This window comes from Petaurus breviceps, unplaced genomic scaffold (assembly GCF_028583685.1).
Source record: "Petaurus breviceps papuanus isolate PSGF00001 unplaced genomic scaffold, PetGlider_PUasm1.0 490, whole genome shotgun sequence".
Lineage (NCBI taxonomy): Eukaryota > Metazoa > Chordata > Mammalia > Diprotodontia > Petauridae > Petaurus > Petaurus breviceps.
This window is the reverse complement of record NW_027186352.1, coordinates 27,407,939-27,424,915: the sequence shown is the minus strand read 5'-3', so window position 1 is coordinate 27,424,915 and position 16,977 is coordinate 27,407,939.

Here is a 16,977-nt window from a genome sequence, read left to right as displayed (position 1 = left end):
TCCTTTGCATACACTTAATATATCTGAGAGAACATTACAATTACAACTGTGTGAAGTTCTAAATTAAATTAAACATATACTCGTCAGACTTTGGGGTGGGTGGGAGGGGATAATTTCTATGGGAATGGCCCAGGTATGCCTAGCTTTTGATTTTGGAGCCTTGGCATAACTCCTGCCAATCTAGCAAGGTAAGAATACAGTTAATGCATCCATAATGAATCTAGGCATCAAACGTGAAGGTATTTGTCACCTGCCTCTTGGATATTTCTGAGTTGTTATTCCCCCCGCCCCCCAGGTGGGGAATGCTGCCCAAGACTTATTCCACTTTGAAGGAAAATTGTTGAAAGACTACTTATCTCATTTGTTTAATCAATGACTATTGTTGTTGAACCAAATGATATAAACAAAAGCCTGTTTTTAAATTATGGCATCACAGTAATAATAGGTAGAATTTCTCTAAAACTTTTATATTTATGAATATTTTCTCATTTGCTCCTCATAACAATCTTATGGGGTGATGCCTTTATTATCTCCATATTATAGATAAGGACAGAGACACAGAATAAAATGACTTGTCCAGGGTTACAGGGGAAGTAAGTGGAACTCAAGCGATACAATCTGCCCCATAAGTTATTCACAATGCCAAGGTTTTTACTTTAAAGGAAATCTAATTCAAATGGAAGAATTTAGAAAGAAACAGGAGTATAAGTGATAGTAAGAGTGGAATCATTATTTTAGTATCATAGGTTTACAGCTGTTAGGGATATCTGAGGCTAACTCCCTCATTCTACAGATGGGGAAATTGAGCCCTTCAGCACAGAAGTGACTTGTGTTTATCACAGACAGAGCTGGGAAGGACCTCAAAGGCCTTCCAATCCAACCATCTTATGTTATGGATGAAGAGACTGGAACCAGAAAGGTTAAGTGTCCTGCCCAGATTCAGTCTGCTACTAAGCAGAGCTAGCATTTGAACCCAGCTTCTGTCTCCAAAACTAAGACACCCTCCACTGTACCATGTGACTTCTAAATCTCCCAATTAGAAAGAAAAAAAAGGAAAGGAAGGAAAAAAAATCATGTGTGTTTTGCAAATTTTTCTCAAGCTTTGAATAATAAAATCATCCCTCTATACTCCCTCTAACAACACCTCAGAGCAACGTGACTCAACATTGAGAGATCAACTTTGTATGTGACCCACTCCCACTGGAGCACTGACACTTAAAGGCTTCTTGAAACTTAAAATAATATCTCATCGTTTTCTGTTCCCCAAAGGTTTCCAGAATACCTTCCTCGCAAGAGCTCAGTGATGAACTGGGGAAAATCTAGCCACAATCTACCTTTCTACTATTGTCTCCAACTACTACAAAATACTCAAAAACATACATTTCTCTACAGTTGAACAGGACTCTTCCTTGTCACTCTTTGTTCTATTATTATTATTATTATCATTATTAATATAATTTCCTTAAAACCCACACCACAAGGGAGATGTCACAAGGAGATGACTATATAGAGCAATGTCAGTCAGGGTTACATACAGCAGGAATTCTATTTTTCCTAATATATGCAGCCAGGCAGGCCAGAGGAAAGAACACTGGGCCTATAGTCAGGAATAGTAGAGTTCAAATCCAGCCTCAGACACTTACTAGCAAATGACCTTTGGCAAGTCATTTCACCTCTATTTGTCTGTTTCCCCAACTGTAAAATGGGGATGAAGATCTACCTTCAGGATTGTTGTGACAATTGAAGAAATAATATTTGTACAATGTCTGGCACATAGTAGGTTCTATATAAATGTCTATTCACTTGTCCCTTAGCATTCCCTTCCCCCAGGACCATCACAGTGGCCATGAAGGTTGTTCAAGGAATGATGAAACTTCTTTTTTTCCAATTGGGCACTGGTGATATTACTGATTGGCTTGGCATACTGGGCAGTGAGATGAAATTGCTTTTGGGAAAGCTAAGAAATAAATGTGGTAGCATCTGACTGCAGTCTAGTTATACTCAAAAAAGTCATGATGATCAGCTTCACATGGCAGACAATGAAACAAGGGGCCTACTACCCCACTAAAAGACAAGATACATCTGAACAAATCAGACATCCCTTTATCCTCGCCCACTGGAAATGTTTTGGTGCAGATCATGCTGACTACTAAAGCAGGCAAACGATTCATCAATATGAAATCTTTTGAAAACAGGAGCAGTTTCATCATGTGCCAGTTCTACAGCATGATAAAACTAGAACTAGATATCACCAGTTATGGGCAAGGGTTTCATCCCACTTTTTGCCAATGGTACACTCAGCTTCAAGTAATCAAACATCATCTTTCTGACAAATTTAGAGAAATAATATAATGTATTCCTAAGTCAAAATTGGATAAAGATATGAAATTGAGTATCTACTAAAGCTGTGAGAGAGAAAAGTTGATTTGTCATTTCCTTTTCCAGCTTGTTTTATAGATGAGGAAACTGAGGGAAAAGGGTTAAATGATGTGCCTAGGGTCACACAGCCAGTAAAGATGTGAGGATGGATTTGAACTCAGGTCTTCATGAAATCATGCCCAGTGCTCTGTGTCTGTTATACCACCTAATGTCTTTGAAAATCTTGATAAAAACTCTAGAAATATATAAAGTAATAGAATGCATAAAAAACACAACTGATATCTCCAATGAGGGAGCAGTGATTTACAATATTAATATTAATTCAAGACCAGTCCAGTGAAACTAAGAACTATAGAAAAAGTTACTACTCAAAATCTTTAGTTTAATGATCAATATAGATCATACAATAAAATTGTGGAAACTGTACCACACATTGGTACCATACTAAATCACACTGAAGGTTGAAAAATTTAGCTAAAAATCTCCATCAGAAGTTCACTATCTTTAATTGACTGACAAATGGCAAATCCCTATCCTACAAATACAAACCTCAACATACTCTTCAGAACTCAACACTGTATTAGAAAAGGATCATTTGACTTAGGCTAAACTGTCATCCAGAATCTCCCAGACACAATATTGATTCAATTGAAAACTTTAGGAACATTATTTTGATAGGTAGTGTCCTTCAAAATATTCATAAACAGGGGTGGCTAGGTGGCATAGTGAATATAGCACCGGTCCTGGAGTCAGGAGGTCCTGAGTTCAAATGCTGCCTCAGACACTTAACACACACACACACACACACACACACACACACACAAACAACAACAAAAAAAACTAGCCGTGTGACCTTCAGCAAGTCACTTAACCCAAATTGCCTTCCAAGAAAAAAAAAGCAAAAAAAAAAAGTTTTCATAAACTCCAAGCTACATGGAATGAAAAACTTCCAAAGTATACAGTCCTAGTCAAGATCAAAGTCATATAGGAATGGAATGAAGTATATGGCATCTCTGTTATTTGCTACTGAAAGTTTACCATAGATGCTTTCAGTGAATAAATAAAGGATAAGTATAGACCAGAATATTTTTTTCAAAAACAAAATCAAATTATTTTATTCAACTATGTTATTGCTTATTGAACAAAGAGCATAAAGGAACTATAAAATGATAATGACTTTCTATCTGAACTCCATCAAAAAAAAGGGAGAGGAATGATGTAATAAGAATAGGACCTAGTACAATTTTTTGTTTTTATTGTAAATATCATCTCCTCAAGAAAATATCCAACAAATTGCATTTGAACCTGACTGTTATGACAAATTAAACTTTCCCACAACTGCCCAAGCATCCCACTGATCAATGAAACTTAAAAACGGCAGTTCAATAGATTTCACCACACTAGACACTTGTAATCATTAAGTTGCATGTAACAAAAGGCTTGCTATACAGCTAACAGAATATCGGTAGGTCCTGATTAATGTAAAAATGAAGCCTTTGAAATGGTAGCATAATTCAAATTCATACTGCATATATTTCCACTTTGAACCAATTACTATATTTGACACAATTATAACTTTAAATAGTGTAAATTCAAATACATGGGACCACTTCAGGGAGTTCATTAGTTCCAGTAATGAGGACCAGTCTGTAGTAGTGAGGATGCTTTCAATGACCCAGTAGAGGGTGAGATCACAGCCCAATTCTGTGATTCATCTACAAAATAAATGCAGTTATTTTATTCTGCTGTCAGATCATTTATAGGTTATTAATGAAAGAAATAATAGTAGGATAGCAAATGACGTGACAGAGTGGTTACCATGTGAACTGCAAAGAATGAGAGATATAATAACAATCATAGATAGCATGCATGTATTACATGATATCCACTGTGCTAAATGCTAGGGATACAAGATGAAGAATGAAACAATCTGTACTCACAGAGTTCCATTTAATGCAGGTCTGGCACAATCCCAAAATGCTTCAATGGGAATCTCTCCACATAGAGGATGATGTTAGAGGTCCCTGATTCTAGGATTCAATATGATATGAAATGGAGGTGCCTTGGACACAGAATGGAGTGTATGTGGATATTCTTTAGCTGGCTCTGGCTGCCAACCACATAGTGAAGACATGGTTCTTGATTGTCTGTGGAGGCATAATAATTATAGCAATAAAACAGAGCTAAGATTCAGGCTAGTGATAGAGCAAATAATGCTGAAAACAAATCCTTGGAATTGGTAGGGAAAATATTATCATCTCCACTTTATGGATGAGGAATCTGTTGTTGACAGACATAAAATGGCATGGAAATGGTCCATAAGATGGCAAAAAGCATAGTTGGAATGTGAACTGAGGTTCTCCCATTATAAAAACATGAAATGCCTTAACCTATTTTCTTGGCTCATCCTAAGTTCTATATTTCCTTCAAAGACCCTTTTAAATCCTACTTCAATCTATTCAGACATCTCTGAACATCTCAATGAAGTTAACACACTTGTTCAAAAATTCCTTAAATTCCAAGCCTCTGAAAGGTTTCTTCTATTCATACCCCAACTGATTGGCATTGAAGTCTGATGAAATGACATATGAGAATGAATGTCAATTACAACAATTGCATATATAATTGTCTTGCCAGGTCATTAGACCTGGTAACCAGGAGCAGTAGCAGGAGGGTACTGTCCTCTAAACATGTCTGATTCCATAGTCCATCAGGAGAAAAAAAAAAACTCTAAAACTAAGTAGTCCTAAAATATGCATATAATGATGTGTGTGTAAGTTGTATATAAATGCCCTACTGTACTAATATCAGGTACAATGTAAGACATACCAAAATATAATTAAAATGAGTGAGTACAAAAATGTTTATTAATTATTATATGAGTAAAGAATTGGGTTGTGTTCAGGATGAAAATCCCCGAGTCCTTGTCTTGAGGGAGTTTACCTTCCGAAAGGGAGAGACAACTCATATATAAATATCTATCTCTGTGTGTACATGTCGTAGTAGTAGCAGCAGCAGTACTAGTAGTGGGAGGAGGAGGAGGAGGAGGAGGAAGAGGAATAGAAGGAGCAGTAGGAATTGGAGGAGGAGGAAGATCAGCAGCAGCAGCAACAATAACAATAGCAACAGCAGTAGGAGTAGTATCTAGGTCAAGGGGCAGGTGGTTTTGGAAACTCATTGGAATATACTGACATCACTACTCTAGTAGCAATGGAAGAATTGCATGGATATGGTTCTGGAGTTGGAAGGGAAGAGGGATGCCAGTGGGGAGGGCACTTGTGAGTGGCAATCAGTCAATAAACATTATTAGGAACACATTTGCCTCCAGATGTGCTAAGCACTGGGGGCATTACAAAAGACAAAAGATAGTCCCTGATTTCAAAGAACGGATGGTCTAACAGGGGAAGCAACAAACCGGTATAAATAAGATAGATGCAGCATTAATTGAAGATAATCAACAGAGGGAAAGTCTGGAATTCAGAGGAATGAGGAACGATCAGAAGTCAGGAAATGTAAGGTGGGCTTTTAGATGACACCTGAAGGAAGCCATGGAAGTCAGGAGGGAGATATTGCTATAATTTACTAATGGCACAAGGCCCTTTTTGCATTATTTTTTCCCTCCCTGCAATGAAAAATAAGAACAAAACCTTTGTAACAAATACTTAGTCGTACAAAATAAATTTCTATGTTGGCCATGTCCAAAAATACATCTAATTTTTGCATATGATTTCATAAACTTTCTTGCTTCTTTTTGAAGGGCAAAGGTAGGGCAATTGGGGTTAAGTGACTTGCCCAAGGTCACATGGCTAGTTTGTATGTGTGTGTGTGTGTGTGTGTGTATGCATGTTTACAGTCTGAGGCCGGATTTGAACTCAGGTCCTCCTGACTCCAGGGCCGGTGGTCTATTCACTGCACCACCTAGCTGCCCCTTGATTCCATAACCTTTCTTCCAAGAGGCAGGTACCAGATTTCTTCACCAGTCTTCTAGAATTTCAGTTTATCTTTGCATTGGTAAGAGTTCTTAAGACTTTAAAAATCATATATTTTTATAATGTTGATTGGGCCAGGTATGAGGTATATGCTTGTATTCCCTGCTATTGAAAGAGTCTGAGATTGGTGAGTCCCTTGATATCAGGAGTTCTGTACTGTAGTAGGGCTAAAATCCACTGGATTAGATGTCCAAAAGTCATCTGGCAGTAATATGATGAGTGCCATAGAGTGGAGAACCAGCAGGCTATCAAAGGAAGAGTGAATTGACCAACAGAGAAAGTCAATGCTTCCTTGATGATTTTTGGGATTCACCTGTGAGGGGCTGCTGTATTTCCAGCCTGGGTTAGAGTTCATTTCATTCAATATACTGCCTATGTGAGTTAAAGGTAACCCCTGAAAGCCTCTGGGTTTCTAGATCACCTCCAAATTTCTTTCCAATTCTGGAATTGTGCTTCTTTTCTTCTACAAATTTTCTTTGGTCCTCCCAGTTTCAGGAATCTTCTATATTCTCTGCTATGCCAACTTTTTTCATCAGAAATGTTCTGCTGTCAATACGTGAGTTCAGACTGAACATATAGGTGTACTATAATCTTCATTTCACAAAATGCATCACAAGATAAAGTGCTCTTACAAAGAGAATTTTAAAAGCACCATCACTGCTGCATATGTTGAATTATAACTATTTAAAAAATCAATACTGACATATGATTTTCCAACTGGTGGCTACTAGTTTTTCCAAAGTGTTTAAATGTAGAAATATTTCTTACCTGGACTCATAAAAAGAAAGAAATGTCTATTTAAGTAATTCAGAACAGGGAAATAAATGAAACTATTCTAAATTCCTTGAGAGGAACAGCATTCCCTTTACCCAGAGTGCACCCCCTCATACAAAAACTCATACAAATGAAGCTGATGAAGGGGTGGGAGAAGTTTGAAATCAGCTGTTGATTTCCTTCCTCTCCTTTGTTTTGATGTATATTAAAGAGGTGGGGGAAGGGAGAAAGGAACAATCATATGCAAATGAGTACCCCCATGTAATATAATCTCTAATTAGAGTATTAACAAAATATATATGAGTCATGGCATTTGAGTGGAAGTTGATCATAGTTTATTGGAAAGATTTGTGGAATAAAGAAGCAAGTCTACATTTTTCCCAGTGATTATCCTCAAGCAAGGGTCTTACCTCACTCTTCAACTCAATAAATTACAGTGACTTCTTATTACCTCTAGGACAGATGTTCTTCACCTGTGATCCATGAACTTGTGCTTTTTTTAATATAGATTTTGATAACTATATCTCCATATAATTATTTTCCTTTATAATTCTTTGTATATTGCTTACATATTTGAAAGCATTCTGAAAAGGGGTCCATAGGCTTCCTTAGGCTCTCTAGGGGGGTCCTTAAAAAAGAAAGTAAGGACTATCCCATGATCTATCTAGGAAAACAGATCTCATTTCTATTGGACATTTAAATCCCTTCACGATATGGCCCCATTTTACTTGTTGAGTCTTCTAAATCATGACTTGTCACTACACAACCTGTAACCCAGTCATATGGGCTTGTTTACTGTTCCACACAAAAGAGGCTCCATCTTCATTTTCAAGTGGTGTCCAAATAACTAGTGTGAAAGTGGACCAGGCTGAAGATTAAGTTGAAGGAGGAGAATGAGAGCACCTGATGTTCTATGCAGGGATTCAGGAATCATTGAGTCAGCCTCAGGGTGGAACTTTTCCCAAGGTGCATATGCACAAAAATATTTAGAACAGCTCTTTTTGCTGTTGCAAATAATTAGAAAATAAGGTGAGACCCATCAGTTATTAGAATTCTTGAACAAATTATGATATATGAAATTAATGGAATATTATTGTGCCATAAGATTTGATGAGAGGAATGGTTTCAGTGAAACTTAGAAAGATTTAGTTAAAGGTGAAGTAAGCAGAAGCAGGAGAACAATTTTTACCATAACACAACGTCACAGAAAGAAAACAACTTAAAGAGACTTAAGACCTTTGATCAACCTAATGAACAAACATGATTCCAGAGGACCAATAAGGGAGAATCCTACCCACCCTTCTAACAAAGAGGTGATGGACTCGTGAGTTAGACATACACACACACAGACATATATATGCATGCACACACATACATATATACATGTATATGTGTGTATGTATATAGATATGTATGCATGTGTGTGTAGTCTGAGATGTCTCTGGTACAGGAATTTAATTTGTTTGACCATGAATATTTGTTGCAAGGGTTTTCTTTTTCTTTTCTCTCAAAATTTTGTTTCATATTCATATACCAGAACACAAATGGAGAATAGAGAAAAGAAGCAAAAACATATCATAAACTTAAATATTGGAACTTAAATACAAAGTTAGAAAGAAAAAAAAAGCATGGTGTGTACCTAGAGCATAAGAGAGGATTCCAAAGATGTAACAATAAATTTTCATTTAAAGAAAGCCTGTATGAGGGGGGTGGAGCCAAGATGGCAGAGTAAAAGCACAAACCTGGTGAGGGCTCTGACTCCAACCACTTCCAATACCTTTAAAAAAATTATTCTGAACAAATTTTAAAGGTACAGAAACCACAAAGAGACAGAGAGAAACAAATCTGTTGAAGGCAACCTGGCAGACCAATAAGGAGAGCTGTATCACACTGGGATGGAAGTGAAGCACTGTCCCCTGTTGTAGCAGCAAGCACCCTAGCATACCCAACATGGCAGCTAGCTCAGGTTCTTAAGTCTGCTTTTCTAAAGGAAAGCAACTCAAAAAGGGTTAACAATCTTACTTTAATCAAGCATATATCATTTACCTAGTTCAGAGGAAAAACTCAACACCCTGAACTTTAATGAATACAAACAAAGTACAAACAGAAGTGACAAGCAGAAGTTACAGGCAGACAGAGAAACAGATCAGCAGACAGGCTTCCAACTGTCTGACCGTTACATCCATACATAGTTAGTTACCAGAGAGGGAAGCACCAACATCTGGGTTTTCAAAGCCGGGGGACTCAACAGCTGACCAGAGTCTCATTTGGTAAAATCATATAACTCTTTTCAAAGTGAGCCCCAAAGCAAAATCTCACATGAGGGTATATATAGCCTTCTCCTGGCTCAGAGAATGACACAACTCTCTTGACCCACTGCCCAATCACAAAGCAACAAGGTGTGGGCATTCCTCAAAGCCTCCCACCACAGACTCCATGTGACCACATTCAGCCTATTAGGGGGCAGAATATATTTTCAAATCAAGGAAGGTTCTCAGAGTCACTTAAGCCTAGCAAAGGGCCTAGGGGCAGGGAAGATCTTCAGATTTCCATTCCCATAACACCTGTGAGCCATGGTTCTGGCCACAGGGCAGCCCAGATCAGTCAGAGCAGACATCAGGAGAGTGAATCACCAACAGCTGTGTCAGTTTCCAGACTTCTCAATCCATGAACAACAAAGAGAAAATAAAAGGTCAGTGAGGAACTCTGTTGGAAGGATGAAGGAAGAGTGTGGTCTGGCCCCTGCCCCCATGGCAAGAAGTAGTGGAGGCACCATGGCTACAGCTGCTGCCTTGTGGTTTCTTCCAGAGCTCCTGACCTGCAGATTGTAGGGGGACTGAGTGACCATCCAGAGGGTAATCACTCTTGCTTTAATCTGCTTGGATCTGGATCACAGTCTTGGGTGGTGGTCCCGGGGTGTGTGGCCAGTGGGCCAGAGCTTGTGGGAGCTGTAGAGAGGGCACCCTCCTAATAGCTCTAGCAGCTGGGAAAACCCCAGCAACTGGGGAGAAAGCTCTCTCCATTCTGTAAGCAGAGTTCTACCATGGCAAAGAGCTCAAAAGTCAAGTAATTGGGAATATGAGCAAGACGAGGAAGTGCAAATAGACCATACAATCATTTTTTGGGCACAAAAAGAATCAAAGCATTGAACTGGAGGAGGACAATGAAGTCAGAACTCCTTCAGAAAAATATGAATTGATCACAGACCATGGAGGAGTTCAAGAAGGATTTTGAAAATCAAGTAAGAGAAGTGGAGGAAAAATTGGGAAAAGAAATGAGAATGATGCAAGGAAATCTTGAAAAGCAAGTCAACACCTTCTAAAGGAGACCCCCCAAAAATACTGAAGAAAATAACACCTTAAAAAGTAGACTAACTCAAATGGGGAAAGAGGCCCAAAAAGCCAATGAGAAGAATGCCTTCAAAAGTCAAATTTGCCAGATGGAAAAGTAATTTCAAAAACTCATTGAAGAGAATAATTTCTTCAAAATTAGACTGGAGCAATTGAAAGCTTATGAGAAAACCTTATGAGAAATCAAGATACTATAAAATAGATCCAAACAAGTGAAAAAATAGAAGGCAATGTGAAATATCTCATTGGAAAAACTACTGACTTGGAAAATAGATTTAGGAGAGATCATTTAAAAATTATTGGACTACCTGAAAGCCATGATCAAAAAAGAGCCTAGACACCATCTTTCAAGAAATTCTCAAACAAAATTGCTCTGATATTCTGGAACCAGAGAGCAAAATAGAAGTTGAAAGAATTCACCAATCACCTCTTAAAAAAGATTCCCTCCTGGCTCCCCTCCCAAAAACAACTCCTAGAATATGATAGCCAAATTCCAAAATTCCCAGGTCAAGGAGAAAATACTGCAAGCAGTCAGAAAGAAACACTTTGAGTACTGTGGAAACACAATCAGGATAACACAAGACCTAGCCGCTTCTACATTAAGGGATCGACATTAAGGGATCGAAGGGCTTGGAATAGGATATTCTGGAGGTCAAATGAGCTAGGATGAAAACCAAGTATCACCTACCCAGCAAAACTGAGTATAATGTTTCAAGGGAAAATATGCTCATTCAATGAAATAGAGGATTCTCAAGAATTCTTGATGAAAGAACCAGAGCTGAACAGAAAATTTGACTTTCAAATACAAGAAGCAAGAAAAGAATGAGAAGGTAAACAGGAAAAAGAAATTGTAAGAAACTTCTTAAAGTTGAACTACTTATATTCCTACATGGAAAAACAATCATTTTAACTCATAAGACTTTTCTGAATATGAGGAGTGTTGAAGGGAATATATATATATATATATAAATGCATACATACATATGTATGTTTTTATAGGAGGGTGTAGGTGTGTATAAATATATATATATGTGTACATGTATACATGGACAGAGGGTACAGGATGAGTTGAATATGAAGGGATGATATCTAAAAAATAAAATTAGGGGTGGCTAGGTGGCACAGTCAATAGAGCACCAGGCCTGGAGTCAGGAGGACCTGTGTTCAAGTCTAACTTTGGACAACTAACACTTGCTAGCCATATGACCTTGGGCAAGTCACTTACCCCCAATTTCCCTGCTCTCCCCCTCAAAAAAAAAGCAAAAAATAAAAATAAAATTAAGAGGTGAGAGAGGAATATATTGGGAGAAGGATAAAGGGAGAGAGAGATTAGGGTAAATTATCTCATATAAAAGAGACAAGAGAACAGTTACAGTGGAGAGGAAGAGAAGGCAGGTGAAAGGGAATGGGTCAACCTTACTCTCATTGAATTTGGCTTAAGGAGGGAATACATAAACATTCAATTGGGTATCTTGCTGTTTTATAGGAAAGCAGGCGGAAAGGGGAAAAGAGGGGGGGATGATAGAAGGGAAGTCAGATTGGGGGAGAGGGTAATTAGAAGCCAACTCTTTTGAAAAGGGACAGGGTCAAAGTAGAAAATAGAGTAAGTGGGGGGTGGGATAGGATGGAGGGAAATATAGTTACTCTTTCACAATATAGCTACTATGGCAATGTTTTGAGTAACTACACATGTACAAGCTATGTTGAAATGCTTGTCTTCCCAGTGGGGGTGGATGAGGAGGGAAGAATGGAAAGACTCTGAAACTCAAATTTTCAAAAACAAATGTTAAAAAAATTGTTTTTTTACCTGCAACTGGGAAATAAGATATACCAACTCAGGGGTGTAGAAATCCATTATGCCCTACTAGAAAGTTGGGGGGGGTGATAAGGAAGGATATAAGAGAGAACAGATTTGGGGAAGGGGTATTCAGTAGGCTTACTATTTTGGGATGGGGTGGTAGGGAAAAGACAGGGAGAAAAAATTTTAACTCGAAATCTTGTGGAAATGAATGTTGAAAACAAACTAAAAAAATAATTTAAAAAACAAGAAAGCCTATATGATAAATAATTCTCATTGTTCTGAGAATTGCCCATCATTTCTTTGCTTCCTGGAGTTTTCTTTTGTTCTCTGTTGTGCACTTTCTATTTTGTTCTTTTTTCCCCCTCCACAGTAGGTCACAATAAAGTTTAGATATATTTCTCCATAGCCATAGATGTATATACACATATACATATATACATACATATATAGACATATACTTTCCCAAACATTCTACTCCTGATCTTTCTTTTTATGTATGTTCATATCTTTTGTTTCCTATCCCTTCTGTCTCCACCATTTTAGTTCTACCCACTACCTTGCCCTCCTATGACTTGCCTACCCCCCTCCAAGGATCCCTACCCTATCCTCCTTCTCCCATAAATCTACACACGCTTCTATACCCCTATTTACCTATTCCCTAACCCTCCCCTCTTAAGATCCCTCCCTTGTCCTCTCCCCCTTCTCTATACCCATACCATTTTATTTCTTCTCAATTTAGAAGACTAGAAGACTTTAATACTTTTTAAATTATATACATATACATAATTCCCTCTTAAACCCATTCCCAATGAAAGTGGGTTACCAGAACAACCAGCCTTCCTCCATCTAATTCTTGTGTATCAATTCTTCCTCTTGTACCTTATATGTATAAAATAATTACTCTTTTAAGCTGCTTCTAAATAGTTTTACTTTTTAAATTCATATCATACTAAGGTTTACCCCAATCATTCTTATGAGCTACCCAATTATTAATGAGAATCTTAGACATACATTTTACATTTCACATATGTGAAAGGTGAACAGTCTGTCCTTATGGATCCCTTATAATCAGTCTTTGTTATGTAACTTATATTTATATTGGTTCTTATATGTCGAATCACCTATTAAGTTCAGGATTTTTTTTTAGTCTTGAAAGTCTGATAGTTTACCAAATGTCCATTTCTTTTTTTTTTTCATTCAAGATAATACGTGACTTTGAAGGGTATGCTGTTTTTGACTGGAGCCCTGGTACTTTTGCTCTATGGCATGTTGTGTTACAAGACCTGTGGTCCTTTAATGTCTCTGCTGCTAGGTCTTGTGTAATTCTAATGGTGGTGCCATCATATTTAAATTGTTTTAATCTTTATGGTTTTAATTTTTTTCCTTGAACTGCAGGGTTTCAGAATTGAACTATGATATTCCTATGAGTTTTCTGCATAGGATATCTTTTTAGTGGTGATTGATGGTTTTGTTTTCTATTTCCACTCCCCCTCCCCTTGTTCTAATGCTTCAGGACAATGTTCTTTAATTATTTTTTGTATTATTTTAACAAGATTCTTTTTTTGATCGTAACTTTAATTTAGTCCAATTATTTTTATATTTTCTTTTCTTGATCTATTCTTCAAATCTGTCATTTTTCTTATAAGGTGCTTCACTTTATTTTTTATGTTTACAATATTCATGTTTTGTTTAGTCATTTCTTAATCTCTTATAATTTCACTGACTTCACTTTGCCCACTTCTAATCTTCAAAGCGTCATTTTCTTCCTTAAGATTCTGGGTCTCCTTTTCCTTTTTTTCTTTTTTCCTTCATCTCTGTCATTTGATTTTTAAAGGTCTTCTATAAATTATTTTTGGTTGGGTGGCCATTTGTTGTTACTTTTTTGGGGTTTCTTTACTTCAGTATCCTCCTCTGAAGATGAACCTGGTCATCCCTATTCCCATAACAGATTTCTATGGTTGGATTCTTTCTCCTTTGCCTGTACATTTTTGTGTGTGTTGATAGTTTAGTTATTTGTATCTTAGGCCTGGGTTATGGGAAATGGTACCTCTTGCCCCAGATTTTCCCTTCTCCCTTTTAGCCTGAAACCAAAGTCAAACCTCCAGCCTCCTGTAAGTACCCAGGGCTTTCTGCCCCCCTGCTTCTGCTCTCAGTGGTCCTGTGATGGCTCCTTCTTTTCCGCACCCACCCCTTTCTCCTTCACTGCACAGCTGGGTTTGGCATTCCTGGTCAGCACAGGCTCCCTCCATCTTCCAGGGCTCAAATGCCCAACTCCTCTCCCTGTTCTGAGGCAGCCTCTCAAACCAACTAACCCCAGGTCTTGCCACTTGTGGTTTAAGAGGCTAGCAGCTGGCTGTTAAAATGAGACGTAGCATGGAGGTGTTTTTTCTACACAGATCAAACCTGGTCCTGGGATTTTTCTTCTGATCTTCTCAAATTGTCCCAGGAGGACGCTGGTTATGCCCCTATTCTTATTTATCTCCACTCACACTTTGTTTGCCCTAAGGTGCTGTTTTAACTCCTTTGTGGGAGAAAATCTTGAGAGCTTGGAATTTTCTGATGAACTCCTCCATCTTCCCAGAATCCTCTTGGGTTTTCTTTTTCTTTAATTTCCCCTGACTGAAGGGTGAGGCAAAAGGAATTTAAAAGCGATTTTTTTTTCATAGAAAAAAAATTTAATGAAAAAAAAAATAAACTGACCTGGTTCCTCATGAAATATTAAATGAATACTTTAAAATAGTTGTAAGGCTTGTTTCTCTAATGCTTCAAAAGATCTATGATCTTAAAGATGGGGTGGAAGCTTCCCTCCATTGGTGCTATGGCAGGAGCATGAACTAGCCTCTCCTCTATGCAGGCTATACTAAATTGTTCTCGTTATTTTCCTTCAAAAGGTATTGAGGCCTTCTGTAAGATTTAGTTGTCTCAGGGGACAATGGGCTTAGACTCCTAATATCACTTTTTCTTTGCCCAAAGGCCAAACAGGCCTGAGGAGTTTCAGAGGCTCTCTGATGCCTGGTGGATCACAATGGGTAGATAAGGTAAAGGATATTTCTTAGCTGATTCAACTTGGGGTGTCTGATCGCTGCCTCTGCTTTTTGAATTAATCAACCAATAAACATTTATTAAGCATCTATTATGTGCCAGGCATTGCTAAGCACGGGGATACAAAAATAGGTGAAAGAGCTCATGGGGGAGGTGACATGCAAATAAATTATTTACAAAGCAAGTTATATATAGGATCATTAGAAGAAGATAGAATGCAGTGGAATTAAGAGGGGTTGGGAAGGTTGCCTGTAGAAGACAGGATTTTAGTTGGGACTTAAAAGGAAGTCACAGAAGTCAGGAATTGGAGCAGAGGAGGGAGAGTGTTCCAGGTAAGGGAGACAGGAAGAGAGAATGCCTGGAAATGAGAGATGAACTGTCTTGTTTGTACAACAGGCAGGAGACCACTGGCCCTGGAATGAAGAGTGTGTGTCAGGCAGTAAGGGAGGGGGGCTCCTGGATACAATAGGGAACCATGGGAGTTTGTTGAGTCGGAGAGTAACATGATTGCACTTATGTTTTAGGAAAATCACTCTAATAGCCAAATTGGGAGGGGGGGGGACTGAAATGGTGAGAGTTAAATCAGGGAGATCCACCAGCAGGCTATTGCAGTAATCCAGGCCTGAAGTGATGAAAGGCTATACTAGAGTGGTAGCAGTGTCAAAGAGATCTTAAAAAGGTGAAATCAGCAGACCTTGGCAACAACTTGGATATGGGAGGGGGGAGTGAGAGATGGTGAGGAATCCAGGGCAACTCCTGAGCTGCAAACCTGAGGGACTGGGAGGATGATATTATTCGTTATAGTAATAGGGAAGGGGTTTGGGGGGTTCATTCCTTTTTTTGCTAAAGCTAAGGAAATAGCAAACTTAAACAACTAAGGAACTGAGCTGGTCAGGCTGGTCTGGGAAAGGTACATGCTGTATGTAGCTCCTTCCCACCTTAGTATGTGAGCTTAATAAATTTCTGTGGTGGCTAGTTTTCTTCTGTTCACTTGATATATTAGCTTTGATATTTAATACTGAGCAAGGAAACCTCTCAGAATGAGGTTACACAAGATTATCAGTGGATAAAATCCCTTCGGGGTCTAAATCCAGGATCCTACTCCCTATGTGCAAGGCACCAGGTTAGGTGACGAGGATAAAAAGAAAGAAAACAACAATGATGGCAATGGGGGCAGCAGCACCAACAACCCCAGGACTCTAGAATTATAGCTAATACAAAAAAGGGTCTACATACATGCTGAAAAACGTTACAGTGAATCTCTCTTCTGATCCTTCATCGTGACATGAAGATGAAGCAGGATTCTGCTGGTTTTTGTGAGTAGGTCAAGTTCTACAGAGACTGAAAGGGATAGGAGAGATGCTCAGTACTGAACTTTCTGTGTTTAGAGCAATCATGAGCAGAAGACACTAAGAAATCAATTTTTCCTTCATTGTAACTGAGAAAGATAATTTATAAATATATGAAAGACCATAATTTATGACAAAGGTGGGAATGCCCATAAGAAATATAATCATAGGGGTGGCTAGGTGGTGCAGTGAATAGACCACCAGCCCTGGAGTCAGGAGAACCTGAGTTCAAATCCGGCCTCAGACACTTGACACACTTACTAGCTGTGTGACTTTGGGCAAGTCACTTAACC